Here is a 15,043-nt window from a genome sequence, read left to right on the forward strand (position 1 = left end):
ACACGCTATTGCTATGCTAACGGCGTTAAGTTAACTATCACTTTTGGTTTAGACTCTTCCAAGTAAATAACAGGAACAGGGTTATTGAGATATCAGGATAAGTTAGCAACGACAATAATAATTAACGATAATAAAATACACTAATATTAGAGCGAAGTGGTAAGCGCACTGATACAAACAAGCTGCCGGCAGCGATGCAGGAAACAGGAAGCAGGAGAGTTTCAGGCATCTACATTGCAAAATGTTTACTTACACAGACTCGTAACAGTATAACTAATATTCGTTAATGCTGTTTAACACGTTACATGCTTACATAAGAACGTGAGTCGCGAGGTGCTTGTTACACAAATAAAGTTTAACAAATGGACAAATTACTCTTATAGTATAATCATTGACAAAGTCTTCCCGTTTATTCTTAGAAAAATTAATATGTTTATATATGTGGGGGGGGCGGGGGAATCTACAAGACACTTGTGCCCAGGGGCCCCTGAATTCTTAATCCGGCCCGATACTCAGTATATCTCCATGTAGTTCAATTTACCCCTATCATGGGACAAACTGCGCCACAGGAGCACTTTTTTATAAGAAGAAATATTTTTAAAACCACATGTCATAGATGTGTTCTTATGATTTAGATTGATAGGAAACATCCTGAAATTAGATTAAATACTTTGCACGTATGCCTCGTTTTCTTACATCTTGAGGACCACAGTCGCTCATCTTACCCCACTCCTCACTACAACAAAACTAGACCTTAATAAAAAGGGCTTTGTTCTGCAGAACGTTTGTTTTTTATAACCTATAACAGATTTCTAACCCTTGTTACAAGAGTGAATTGGCCTCAATGTGTTCGAGAAAGATCTGTGTTGTGTTCATTACCGCATATGAGGCATCACGTAGCTCCAGCTATTTGCTGTTTGATTTGATAAGCGCGGCTCATGTTGAAGATAGAGTTACAGACACATGCTGCAGGGCAACAGACCTTCGTGTGCATGAATGGCTGATGCAAGACACAATGAACATTTTTCTGCTTCTTCTTTCTATAAAAATATGTTTGTGCTGTCATTACCACAATAATGTATTCTCTTTGTCTAAAGCATAATGCACGTGTGTTTCTTTAGTAGCTTTGCTAGTTTCAGCCCGACGCAGTTCTCATTTTCCCGTGCTGCGCCGCGTTGTTTAAATAGCAAATGTTTTCAGGCGCATTGTTGGCGCGTTGCTATTTTGAAGACTTGAAAATAGACTGCGCCATAGACCAACTCAAACCTGGTCTGAAGTCTAAAGTCAATGACGCATTTTTTTATTATTTAAAGACCGCGTTAGTAGAAAATGCGCCTCTGGGCGGGTCCACAACGCGCTTTCACTTATTACACAGAGGGAAGCGCAGCAGCACACAAACATGCCAAATATACAAAATAAATGGATTACAATGTAAAAGATTTTTATTGTGTACATAACCATAAAAATACGGGTTGTCCTGGTCTTCTCGCGCGCTTTAACCCCACGCACGAGCAGATGCGTTTCCTCTCTAGAGAAGCGTCCAGTCTTTGCTCTTGCGAATTCCGCCGTGTAAATAGCGAATCCGCCATATGGCGCGAGCGCAACTGGCTCTTAAAGGAAATGAGAGATGAGACTCTGATTGGTTTACTGCACGTTACGCCCAAAATACACCCATTACTCATTAAGAGAATCGGGACAACCCGTTTAGACCATGCGCCCGGGCGCGCCGACCGTTTTACCTTAAATTAGCAAAAGTGGATTTCGGACAAATTTCCCCGAGTTCGCCTGCGCCGTGCGCTTTAGACCATGCGCTTAGATCGTTAAAATAGGGCCCTTAAACTCATTTGGGATAACCTATAAACAGTACCGTTTACCAGGGCTGTGTTAAACAATTTGTCATGGACTGCTAGAACAGGCAGCTTACAGTTTTACTACAGTAGTAGCCATGCAATTCGAAGTACACCATAACCACACATGTACCACTGTTTAATCGATATTTGTAGTAGTGATATAATGGTAATCAACCCAACAAAACCCTTAGGAAAATATAGTAAAGAGTTGTAACCATGTTTTAGAAGGTTGTTTACCACAGTTATGTAATGGTATTTAGCTAGGCTATAGTGAGACAGTGTTTAGTAAAATGTTTAAATTCACATTCATTTCACATTGAGAAAAACTAAACAAATGGAAGGAAAGGCTAAACACGCTGTTGTCATTTCGTGCACGTTCAAAAACGTCATCACCATATTTACAAACAAACACCACGCGGGGTTATTTTCAAAACCATATTGTTTAACGACTAAAAGGTGAATAGTGAAGTGTATGAGACGTGTGTTTGTGTACTTTGTGTGCGCACAGCCATGTCACGTGCTCGGCTTATTCAGGCGCGCATTGGGTCGCGCGGGGGTCTGGCCAAAGCGCGAGACGCTACTGGCTGATGACGGGGTGGCGTTGTGCTTCAGTGGGCGGAGTCATGGCAATGAGGGCGGGGTCTCCTGAATAGTGACAGCGTGCAGCGCACACACACAGTGAAGACGGGGATCTGCGGATGTGGAAGGTAAGTGATGCGTTTTATTTTTTACGCTTTCATTCGTCTAAATCAAGCGTTCATTTAAAAAGTTCAAGTGTGTGGGAACTGGGAGCATAAATGTGTTAAGGTGGCCTTAAAAAACGCGTGAGTAAATAGTGATGGTGGGTGAGACATGAGAGGTGTGGCTTCTGACTAGTCAAGAATCCTGGTGAGCAGAACAGATAAACACTGGAAACTTTATCAGTTGTGACGGGATGACCTGTATTTCATTATTGTGAGGAAAACCATAGTAAATCTGCGGTTACTATAGTTTTCCTACAAATATCATAGTTAAAATAGGATTACTGTAGTAAAGCCATTTCATAAGGGATAATATAACAAAAGATACAGAAAAGGGAACTTTGGAACTTTAAACCAATGTGCATTATGCAGTATTAATTGAACAAAATTATACAGTTTTTTTTTTATAAAATACATTTAAACACATGTGTAATTTATGATCTTAGTCCAAAGCTCTCATAATGGTTTATATTTCTTCATTGATGGCAGTGTAGACCCAATATAAGGAGTTTTACCCTATAGTTAAAAATACGGCAGGCTATGTCTGAAAATATGGTCAACGAATAACACACAAGTAAAATCATAAACTAGTCAATTTAAATGAATTTTCTCATCCTGTCAATAAAGAAAACCTCAAGGAACCGTTTACTGTACCGTTTAATTGTAAACCCTGTAGTTTATTTGCTGTACGGATGCGCTGGGGCTGAAGACACGGTTCATTTGGACAATGATGAATGTTTTGGGGTGGGGCTATGAGAAAGGAGGAGTTGTTTGGTGTGTTTTGGAGAGAGTCAGTCAGCTGAGAGATAGACAGATCGTGGACGCGTGCATGGGCATATTGGATACAGGAGTACAGGAGCGGTACTCCTAAAGCAGTCTCATACTCTCTGTATATTGAGCTCTACTTGACCGGGCAGACGCACACGATACAGCGGTGAGTCTCGGATCATAGTCTCCGCTAATGCGCTCACGTCATCATATAAAGGATGCGGTTAAAGAGCATGGCAAAGTTAAGGGGGTTTGAGTGGGATTCGTGCATGGCGGAGGTCGAGAGGAAGAAGTGTTTAAGGGGGAATTGTGTGTGTTTGTTTGTCAGATGGGTGAGATAAACTTCTCTGCTTATTTATTACTACGTACAGGTACTACAGAAATGTAACATTTGATGATGGAGAGGAGACGCAATTCACTTTATGAGTCAAGTAAATAATGAGAAAACTAACTCCTTAAATGTAAACGTTACCTTATATTATTGACATTGAACATTTAAAAGTTAATTTTTTCGTATTATACCAGATATATATATTAATTGCACATTGAGTAAACTATATTTCTGTACAATGAAATCACACTGTAAACTTTGAGACTAATGTAAAGAATGATAATTAATTGTTTACTGGTAGCAAGGCGATTTCCATTATAGATGGAGATAATAACATCTGTATTGCAAAATAATTTCTGTCATATTACCGCAAACTCTTGTTTGATAAATGCAAGTCATTTTGCAGTTTATGAAACTGTTCCTAGATATAGCCTACACATCATCCATCCTTATTATTACAATGAGGAAAAATATTTACAGCTATAGTTTTTTTAAACTCTTTTTCTAACTACTTAAACACTGAAAAACATTTAGTGAACTTAAAGGGATGCTCCACCGAGTCCACCCAAAAATGAAAATTCTGTTACACAGTAAAATCGCCAGTGTTAAAAAAGGTCAAATTAACACGCACAGTGTATATATAATCAGTGTGGATTATATAAACACTGTGAGTGTTAATTTGACCTTTTTTAACACTGGCGATTTTGCTGTGTAAAAATTACTTGTAAATGTCTTTGTACAGTTGAATACAGAGAAAGATATTTGGAAGAATGTTAGCAACTGAGATTTCTGGGGCACCATTGACTACCATAGTAGAAAAAACGTAAATGGTAGTCGAGGGTTCCCCATGAGTTTGTTTTCATAAATTGTGTTCAACAGAACCCATACGGAAATGTAATATACTGTATATGAATTACATGTTTTGTATATGCCCAATCCATATGTGAAAACTATTAGAAAATGGAACAATTTCATATATTGACATGTACAGTATGTCCACCCCATACAAAAATATGTTTATGTATGTATAATACATTTATTGTCATATATGGAATGTATATAATTATTAATAAATGTGAGATATATGTGACCCTGGATCACAAAACCAGTCTTAAGTAGCACGGGAACATTTTTAGAAAAAGACAGAAATACATTGCATGGGTCAAAATTATCGATTTTTCTTTTATGCCCAAAATCATTAGGATATTAAGTAAAGATCATGTTCCATGAAGATATTTTGTAAATTTTCTACCCTAAATATATACAAACTTTATTGTTATGAGTGGATGGCCTGTTACAGTGCCTCTGATTAACAACTTCAAAGGCAATTTTCTCAATATTTAGATTTTTTTTGCATCCTCAGATTCCAGTTTTAAACCGTTGTATCTCGGCCAGATATTGTCCGATCCTGACAACCCATACATCAGTAGAAAGCTTAATTATTCAGATTATGTAAAAATCTCAATTTCGAAAAATTGACTCATAAGACTGGTTTTGTTGTTCAGGGTCACATATGTATTTTTAATTAAGTGTTATATATAAATTAGACATACAGTATATGTGACATGTTCACTTCTACTGTATATGCAACCTTTGAATTATGAAATATATGGTTTCATATATTTGATCTATTAATATGCGATCTTTGAACTTCCAAAATATCTTTTCATACAGGATGTAGACATGTTTCTACAAAGTTGCAGTGTAATGCACATTCCATACCTTAAACATTAACTGTACTATAAGCTAGGAAAAGTAACACATCTTTATTTAAACAGTCTTTATTTAAATAGAAAAAAAACATTATTAAGCAGCACAATCAATCAAAACACTAAACAGACATAGGAAACAGAACATTATCCAATTTTAGGGGTTAGCAGTTTTGTATTGGTAAGTTACAAAAACTTGGTAAATTTTTGGTTTATTGCCATCCCCAATAGGCCCCTGGTGAAGAAACTTCTGGGTCACTGCATCTGTAAGAAATTAGTAAAAGTTAGGTTATTATTCAAATATACTGATTTACTGGTCCAGAGTTATGTTTAAACTTAAATTTAGATTAAAAATCAAATTGTCTGAAACCCTATATTTCAGAAAGTGTCTAACATTTTAAAAAACTTTAACTTTGATAGTGTTGGGTGGGACAACAAACTAAACTTGAAATTAGTCGACATGGTGTTAAAATATATTTAATCTGCTTAAGTCTTGCAATCCAACACTGTACCAAAGTTTAAATTTGCTTTTAAATTAGACATGTGCCTAAAGCTTAAAACTACATTTAGGATGTAACTACCTTTATGAGGTAAATATATTGAGTTAGTAAAGATAAAGATTATTTTTAAAAAGTGGAATATTAACTATGTCGTCATAGGCGTAATTTGCGGGTGGACAGGTGGGACATGTCCCCACCACTTTTTGCCAAAGTCAATTTTGTCCCCACCACTTATTGGAAGAAATAAAAAATACGGAGTGTCTATTTACCGTGCAAGTAGCCTGCTCTTTGTAAACAGAGGCTATTTATACTAACTCCGCCCATCAGTTTCAGATTAGAATAGACAAAATGTAAGAAAGGCACACGGAAATAAACTGCTCTGGTGGCGTAGAGCGTAAAGCAAGTGTTACCTGCTTCATGTCGTCGTGGGTTCGGGACTGTTGTTTGCTGAACTTTTTCACATATCAGATTGTAAAGGTATTTATTTTAAAAAAATTATGAAAATATTTGAAAATGGCTGTTCAAGTCATACATGTACCAAACATTTTGTGCTTAATTGCACTTTGGTGCTATATATTCGTCCTTATTGTTCTCGACATGCGGTTGCTATCGTCTATTGCAAGATTAATTATATTTTGATACTTGACAGAAAACTCCAACAAATGGAAAAAGTCACAACTTTGTAGTTTCATGAGTTCAAAACAAAATTTAGAAAGTTTGTTGTATATTTGTAGCCTATCTGGCAATGCCCGTAGTAATTAGCGAAAATAAGATTTTTTTAAAGATATTATTTTTCCATCTGTTTCCTCTGTATACTTGAATGTTTGTCCTTATTAGCAGGGGGTTCCCAAACGTTTCAATCCTTGACCCACCGACAGGTAATCTGTGTCAAACACCAAATTTTTAACATGGGGAAAACACAAATTTTATCACGAATTAATACTTTTTATTACGTACGGCAATAGCCATCCTTACATATAATAAAGCACAACATGCTTTAAATGATCTATTGATGAAAACATGATATAGTTTAAAAACAAATGGAAGCAGATCTGATATGAAAATTTAGAATAGTGAGTTCAGCGGATTCGAACCTGCTTCACGGCTGTGTCACCGTGGTAAAGTTAGTTTGATGTTGGACATTCATTAGACATTCAGTTTCATACCAATTAAGCTCTTTGCGCCTGCTATGTTTTAAGCCCAAACTAACTCAGATTGACATAAATATATGCGCTTTACATTGCACAAGGCTTAATTTCTAGAAAAAAACGATATATAAATTAACCATGAAAATTGATTAAACAATTTAACTACGTGACATTCATCTATAAAACCAGTACTAAAATGTTCAGAAAAACACGCCTGTTATTGCACAAGGCTCCGTTTTTTGGAATTAGCATTTTATGTATTTTATAAAAATTGTACAACTTTTAATGTATGTAATTACATAAATCCATTAAACGACAACAGCATTTGAGATAAAGGTATCAAACCAACTGTAACATATTCAGAGGCAGAGCATTATTCCCTATGATGCACAAGGCTTGTTTTTCTGATTATTAAACAGATTTTTTTTATATACGTATACTGATTCCTTATTTTTGATATGTTTAACACACTGTACCTATTTAAATTCATTAAACTCTGACACCGTTACAGATAAAGGTATCAAACCAACTGTAACATATTCAGAGCATTATTCCCTATGATGCACAAGGCTTGTTTTTCTGATTATTAAAGGTTTTTTTACATACGGTATACTGATTCCTTATTTTTGATACACTGTGTTAAACATATAAAAAATAAGGAATCAGTATACCGTATTTAAAAATATCAGTTTTTAAATACAGTGTCAATATTATTTGTCATGTGTCTTTCGCACTAACGATAAAGCGACGCAGTTTTTATACGTTTTCTAGAGGAGGAGTCACCTACATTTTTCACGCTTGTGAAACCATGAATATTCCCAACGAGTTATTACAGAAACAATTTATTAAAGTATTATTTGTGTCTTCTTTGTCCCCACCACTTTTCAAAACAATGTTACGCCACTGTATGTTGTAAAATGTTCCCACGTACCACTTGATCTGAGCTTCACCTTCCTAAGGATAAGGCAGAACAACAAGCTAGCCTACATGACCATGCAAATAATATGCCTCTACAGACACTAAGTATTATACTTTAGTGACCCAAGTGCTGAGTGACAGAGTTCACAACTGAGGTTATAATTTCATTTGCTATTTAGAATCAATTAAATAAATGGTTGACATTCACATTCAGTTTCGGCCTGGAGAAAGCTATTAAAAACGGAAGATGATTTGTTCAAATGTATATTGCAGATGCTAGTTTTGGTTTAAATAAAATACGTTACCTTTTCTGGGTATATATGCACCATCATTCACATCACTGTCATTCACAATCTGCAGGTTCAGTCTGCATTTCTATTTTCTGAGAATTTCTGGACTTGTTTCAACCTTTTCAAGGAGTAACTGTGGGACACAAACAGGAATGGCACAATTATCAGCAAAGATATGAACAAAATTGACTACCAAAGCTTAAACATATTTTCAAAACCCTACAGTCAGATCCTTTAGTGTACTTAGTGTAGTCTGTACCTTTATTCAATATGCACATGTAACGTATGTGCTTATGTACCGACCATAGGCATGTCACTGACATGTCAATGTACTTGGTGCAATATAACCAAGCAGGGCTCGACATTAACGCTTGTCCGCGACAAGTGAATGTTTTGTATGGGCAAGTGAGAGAGAATTTTACTTGCCCGACCGGAGAAGTAACTTGAAAAAAAAACAGTGTGACATATACAGTATGTAGAATAATAAGAATATGCGCATTAGACAGAGCTCCGTGGTTGTGCTTGTTTGTGTGTGACAATAATCAATGCGCACGCGTCGCGGAATCCTGGGCTGTTCTGCGTGTCTGAGTGAATTATGTGCACAGTTTAACAAACAACACGAGTGGTCGAGGATTTATCTGCGTCTGCACTGTATGAGGATATGAACACATGAACTTCATCTCCAGAGTTGCTCTGAGAGTTTATTTTATGAGCGTTTTACTGTTTGAGTGAAGCTATCTGCAAACAAGCGTCTTACCGAAGACCCGTCGAAATAAAAGTACCGTTAAATTGAACACTCAGACAAAAAATACTGTAGTGTACTATAGTATTTACTATTGAAAATTGAAGTGCCCTTGTAGTAAATTGATAAACACTGTATACTATAGTAAAGTTCAAAAACAATATAGTAAGAATTTTACTGCAGTTTACTACAGTAAACACTATAGTATCCTACAGTAATTTATGTGGACAAATATACAACTATTGTATAGTAAAAAAGGAAAAACACAGAACTTTTTAGGTAATCAAAAAATGATATGGCACTAATTTATCCATCTGTATGTAACATTAATGTCTTTTGTCAGTTATCTGCCTATTCATGTTGAACTACACTTGCACATTTCTGCCTGTGCTACCAAACTTTAAACCTCTCTAGCACCAGTGCTATGAGAAAAAAAAGTTAAATTACAGCCTTAACAATAATAATAATTACTGCTTGCCTTTGTTTTATAGCAGTCACGGAGAGTAGGCCTATAACCAAATTCAGGCGGCCAAAGCGGACACTAGTTAAAATGCTTAGAAGCAAACTTGACAAATCTCAATCCGAAACAATTATATTGATTATATTATATTATAATTCAAATGAAATGTCATTTTATTTATCTTTGGACAAGTAATTTTTGTAGTCGGACAAGTGAATGACAAATTTACTTGTCCGAAGGACAACCACATGACAATGCTTAATGTCAAGCCCTGTAACAAAGTAACAGTTACTGTACTGTACTGTATTAGTTTAAGGTGCTTGTATTTGAGTCATTCCATGTTGTGCTGCTTGATAGTTCTAGTCTAGTCCAGACTAATGTTATTGCATTAGTCTAATGTTGTTACAAACATTATACAAGTCCACCATTAATTTTTTTCAGACAGCTTCAATTCATTTTCAAATGTAACTTAACTTAGTTGCATTGCCAGTGAAAATGAGCTTATAGTATATCTATACTAGGGATGCACGGTATCGCCCGATACCAAGCTTGTACTCGTAATGACACACCGATACCAAAGACCGATACCTCACGTGACATACATAGAGCTCTATGATTTCCGCAGGAAAATCGATGCCTGGATTCGAGGAATCCAGGCATTTCCTAACAAGAAATTAGCGCTGAACAGCTAACGTAACAGCTAACGAAATATTCAGATACTGTTTAAATATGTATTCTGCTTGTTTTGCGTTACCGTGTGTGAAAGAGTGGTGCGGTTGCGTGTACTGAACGCATTGTGCTTGTGGAGCTTTCACCGCTAGCGTTTCACTGCACGAGGGCACGAACACATAAACAAACACCATTTGCGGCGATCCGTCAAAATAAAAGTCCGGTTAACTTAAACAAACGCCCTTTGCGGCGTCCCGTCAAAATGAAAGTCCGGTTGACTTGAACAAGTTATAATACACTCACATTTTACCACACCACCCCCCTTAAATTTTTTATAATTTGACCACAGAGTATATTGTTTGCTTTAGTAAACTGAAGTAAATGTGCTAGTAAAATTGTGATACTTATCATAAAAAATAGAACTTGATTAAAAAATAGTACTTAAATTTAAGTAGACCTAAAAACAAAAGAAAAAAAGAAAATGTACCAGTAAGATACTGGTTTATTAACATTATTGTACATTATACAGGCATCGGTTATAGGTATTGGTACCGATACCGAGTACCAGAAAAAATATCGGTACTCATACTCGGTCTTTAAAAAATGGTATCGGTGCATCCCTACACTATACAGATTAATGTACCCAAATATATTAACTAACATACTAGAGCTACGAAAACATCAATGCAGCTGTAATCATAAAAACACTGACAGGTAATATTCAAAACATTCGCTGATATTAATTGGAACAGACGCATTGTGCAAAACAATTGAATATGTCACTAACTTTCTAATATTAGCGTATGATAAAGAGTAAATTACCTGCACATCTCACACGAGAGCGTTTCATCCAGTGCTCCACAGGTCTTGTCTTCGAGCCCGTCTGTAAAATCATCGTCGTTTAAACTTTATGTGAAGGTGCTGGCACATTTGTTATCCCTCACTTGCTGAGAAAAACATGTTAACGCAGATGACTGTTGAGCCGCAGCCATTGCTCTCCGCCATTCGCGCGCGTTTGTGTTTGAATCTGGCGGAAAGCTGTATTGTGCGGTTCAAGCACAATCACTCCAATACACTAGCATTTAATGTTACGTTAGTTGCAATGATGAGAGCGCATATGGACAAAAAAAATAATTCAAGTGTTTTTTTCCCCCATACAACTCTACAATACATTCCTTATTCTACAACAAGTAACTTAACCAATAATTGACATGTAGTCTTGGCATATTGACATACAAAAGAAAAACAATAATTCTTTCTACTATGGTAGACAATTGTGATCTCTTTAACAGACTAATGGGGAGTTGGGTATTTATTTTAGTTACTCCTAGTTTAACTGTATTGTCTAGTTTTAAAAATGATTTTTGGTTTTGTTGTCAAGTCTGACATTCAGGTCAGAATTCTCAGCAGACAGCTGATCTATAGTGTACACTGTACAGTATGTCTTGTACCCTAGGTGCCAGAGTGGTCATGTTGTGTCTGAAGTCATAGTTCAGGTGCCTTAAAGTGATAGTTCATCCCAAAATTAAAATTATATCATCATTTACTCACCCTCTTATCATTTCAAACCCTTATGACTTTCTTCCTTCCGCAGAACACACAAAAATATATTTTGAAAATAAAAATGTTAACCGCACAGCGCTGGGGTCCAGTTAAAAACATTTTTCAAAAAATCTTCTTTTGTGTTCTGCGGAAGAAAGAAAGTCATACAGCTTTGAAATGACAAAAGGGTAAATGATGACAGAGTTTTTATTTTTGGTTGAACTATCACTTTTAACATTTAAGTGTAATTTGACTGTTTATTTCTTTTAAAGTTTTAAGGGATGCTGTCACATGGACGTAGAGGTCCGTATCGATCACAGACTTTGTTTACTTTCAATGGCAGCTGGACATTGACGCAATCCATTCTACGTTGCGTCAGTTTGCTGTCATTCGAAGTTTCCTATAGAGTGTTAATACCCCCCGCACTGATGCAATGAAGGGACGCTATAGACGCCAGCCTGGACATGACTATTCAGCCAGTGAAACTCCCTTCTGTTCATTCATTTGGCTCTTGTGTACATTGAGTTGTTGTGACTCATGCGGGATGATGATGTTCTGTTGTGTGTTGTGGTCAGAGCGATCTGTCACAGAGTTTAATGACCACACGTCTCACAGCTTCAGAACTCACTGACAGTTCGTGAAGAAATTGAACGGGCTGAACACTGAACTGCTGTGGTCTTTGTTCCTGGCATGTGTTGGAACGTGTAAAGAAACTCACAGTGCTGGTTAGAAGTTGGAGTTGTCACTGTTGTGTAATGAAAACTTTCCTAGAGGCAATTTCTATTGCTCTGAGGTTTCCCTCTCATAGCTCAGAAGATTTGAAGTTCTCAGTTTGGTTTCGTTTGAGTGTCAACTTAATCTCATGTGTTTGTTCTAAAATTGTTTTGAAGAAATAAAAACAGAAACAAATTATACAATTATTTAAATACATCATGGCTCTGCACAATGAAAGTAGATTTTATAGGTAGAATAATCTGGATTTGGATAAATATGATGAGAAATGTTTCAGTTCATATTGAAGTCTTCAATAATATTGACTTTTAATTGCAGACTTGGTGATCAGTGTATGACTTTGTTGAGATCTTTTGAATCTTGAGATCTTTCTGAAACATCTGTTAGATTTCTAGGTCTTCGTAGGAGAAATATCTGAGACACAGGAGCTCTCAATTTAATCTCATTGATGACTATGGGAAATGATTCTGATATTAGAGAAATTTTTTATAGGGCAAATGTACTTGCAGGCCTCTTATTCAGTACAAAGATGACATCACTTGTTGTTTTTTATAAAATCTTGGAAGTTTAGGATGTATTATAATTTCCAATACTATAGAAATGTTACTGTGATAACCCATTTTTGAGAAAATTGCTATTATTTTTTTACAACATATAACCTTTATTACACAAACCTTTAATAACATTCTGTACCTTCTCGAAGAACCAGAGAAGAAAATCTTGTGCAGCAGCGAGGCACATCCCCCCTCAGGAAAGTCATTTTTTGTCTAGTCAGCATGTTTCTTACAGCATCACAAACTTCTTAATTATATAAATCGAACTATGAATTAAAGTAGACCTTATTGTGACACATGGTTTGGATGTGCTCATTGTCGCTGTTAAAGAAGGAACCAATTACGGCCACCCACACAGGTACCAGTTTTTCCACTTGTGTTTTTATTGTTGTTGTACTTACAAGATATTTGCTGTAGTAAATCTTTTAAAAACGCACACTGCATGCATGCACTATTCTGGATTAAAATCACGTTTATCAGCACACATAAATTGTCTATTACTGACTTCATGAATATGTAAATAAGAATGTTAATCCAATTGAAATAAAACCACACATCACTCCACTACTAATGCAGCAAGTGTTTTGGAAAAAAGTTGGCAGATGGTTTAATCTACACTCTCTTAGCATTTCTGAGTCTACGTGTACATACAAGTATCTTGACACAGCGCTGGGTGTTGCGAAATAAAACGTTTGGGCAAAAAAAATGTAGACTGAGTAGTCATCTGATATCCCTCTGCTTTGTCCTCCTAACTTCTCCTTCAAGAAAGTGTCCAGGAATGTTATCCTGCATTTGTAGCCTGAATATCTCCATGCACCAAACATAAAAGGTGGAAATGTAACACGTGACAGACAGGTAATGGATGTGGCCAATAAAACAACTGACCCAGATTTAGAGTTAATGGTGTATCTCAAGTCCATATCTTAAACACTAGATTTGAGTTGGTTCTGATCAAACAGAGAAGTTCAAAGTACTAAAGCAATTGGTGTATTAAAATCTTCATATTCTATAATAAATGCACTGTGGTGATTTCTTAGCCTTGTTTGCTTGTAAATATTAATGTAATATATTTTCAAAGCTTTATAACGGCTACTGTGTCTTCTTAACACAACACACATTATGTGCATTCCGAGCATTGTCGGATTGTGTAAACTGTATTCTAAAGAGCAACAGTTTAAAGAATCTTGCTGAGCAAGTTAAACTGTCAATATGCGTATAGCTAACTGTACCTATATAACATCTGGTTCAGTGGCACAGATGTTACACAAGTCATTTTATCACTCCCTCTGGTAACCTTAAGAAAAATATATACTTCAGAGCAAGTAGCAAGTGTATGGAACGTGGCGGCATTAGACCCTATCTAAAGATAATTCTTCCTTTTTGAACTGAAGAAGTAGAATGAAGCTTTCTGCTTCCATTGTGCAAAGGTCATGGGCTACAATAACTCAAGAAGGCATGCAATGGCCAGAGAATAATAATGATGGATTGTTTCTGGCACCACTTAAACACGTAACGTATTGCCCAACACGTTTTACTATTCACTATTCTAGTGACTGGCTCTGAAGATGAATCGGTCCAGATGCCTCAGCAGAATACAGAATGTTTCCTTCTGGGAATGTGCTGTACAACATCCATTTTCTCTCTTTATGGATTTTCCAGTCGCTGACACAAAGAATTCCCAAAAAACATCCCAAAAATGGCAACACATGCTGTGGGGATGTTCTCAGTTTGATGTGCTGGGTTAGGTTTGGCTGGCTTTACCCAAACAATGCTTCGAGATTTAGTTGGGTATTAAAATCTGTTAGGTAGTACTATTATCAGGTGTCTGACATACCATCACAGTCTGTCAAGTTTATTGATTTATTAATCTTCTCATGTTGATTGATGTTCTTGTGTTTCATTTTCCTTTCTTCGAGGAGCTGTAATGCCTGTAGACCTGCCGGAAATCTCTGTGTAGCTTCTCTTCCTCTGACTGTTCTTGCTTGAACGCTGATTTTTTTCTGTTTAGATTCACGTTTTTTTTCACATTAAACGCCACTGTGCTCTGAAATGTATAATTCTACAGTTTTCCCCTCCAAGAATCTGTGATC

The 15,043-nt window shown here is 36.3% G+C and overlaps 1 protein-coding gene across 4 annotated transcripts in view; it reads left to right on the plus strand.

Moving 5' to 3' along the window:
* Window positions 1–2,484: 2,484 nt before the first annotated feature.
* Window positions 2,485–15,043, plus strand: part of grb10b (growth factor receptor-bound protein 10b) — a 124,322-nt gene continuing 111,763 nt past the window's right edge. For 2 of the 4 annotated variants that reach the window (XM_057339352.1, XM_057339355.1), the window contains exon 1: window positions 3,394–3,524. The gene's annotated coding sequence lies outside the window, so the exon portion shown is untranslated. Of the gene's footprint in view, window positions 2,558–3,393; window positions 3,525–15,043 lie in introns of those variants that run through there. The other 2 variants (XM_057339353.1, XM_057339356.1) reach the window with 2 other exon arrangements.

The sequence above is a fragment of the Triplophysa rosa genome, linkage group LG8, assembly GCF_024868665.1.
Source record: "Triplophysa rosa linkage group LG8, Trosa_1v2, whole genome shotgun sequence".
In the NCBI taxonomy this organism is placed as follows: Eukaryota; Metazoa; Chordata; class Actinopteri; order Cypriniformes; family Nemacheilidae; genus Triplophysa; species Triplophysa rosa.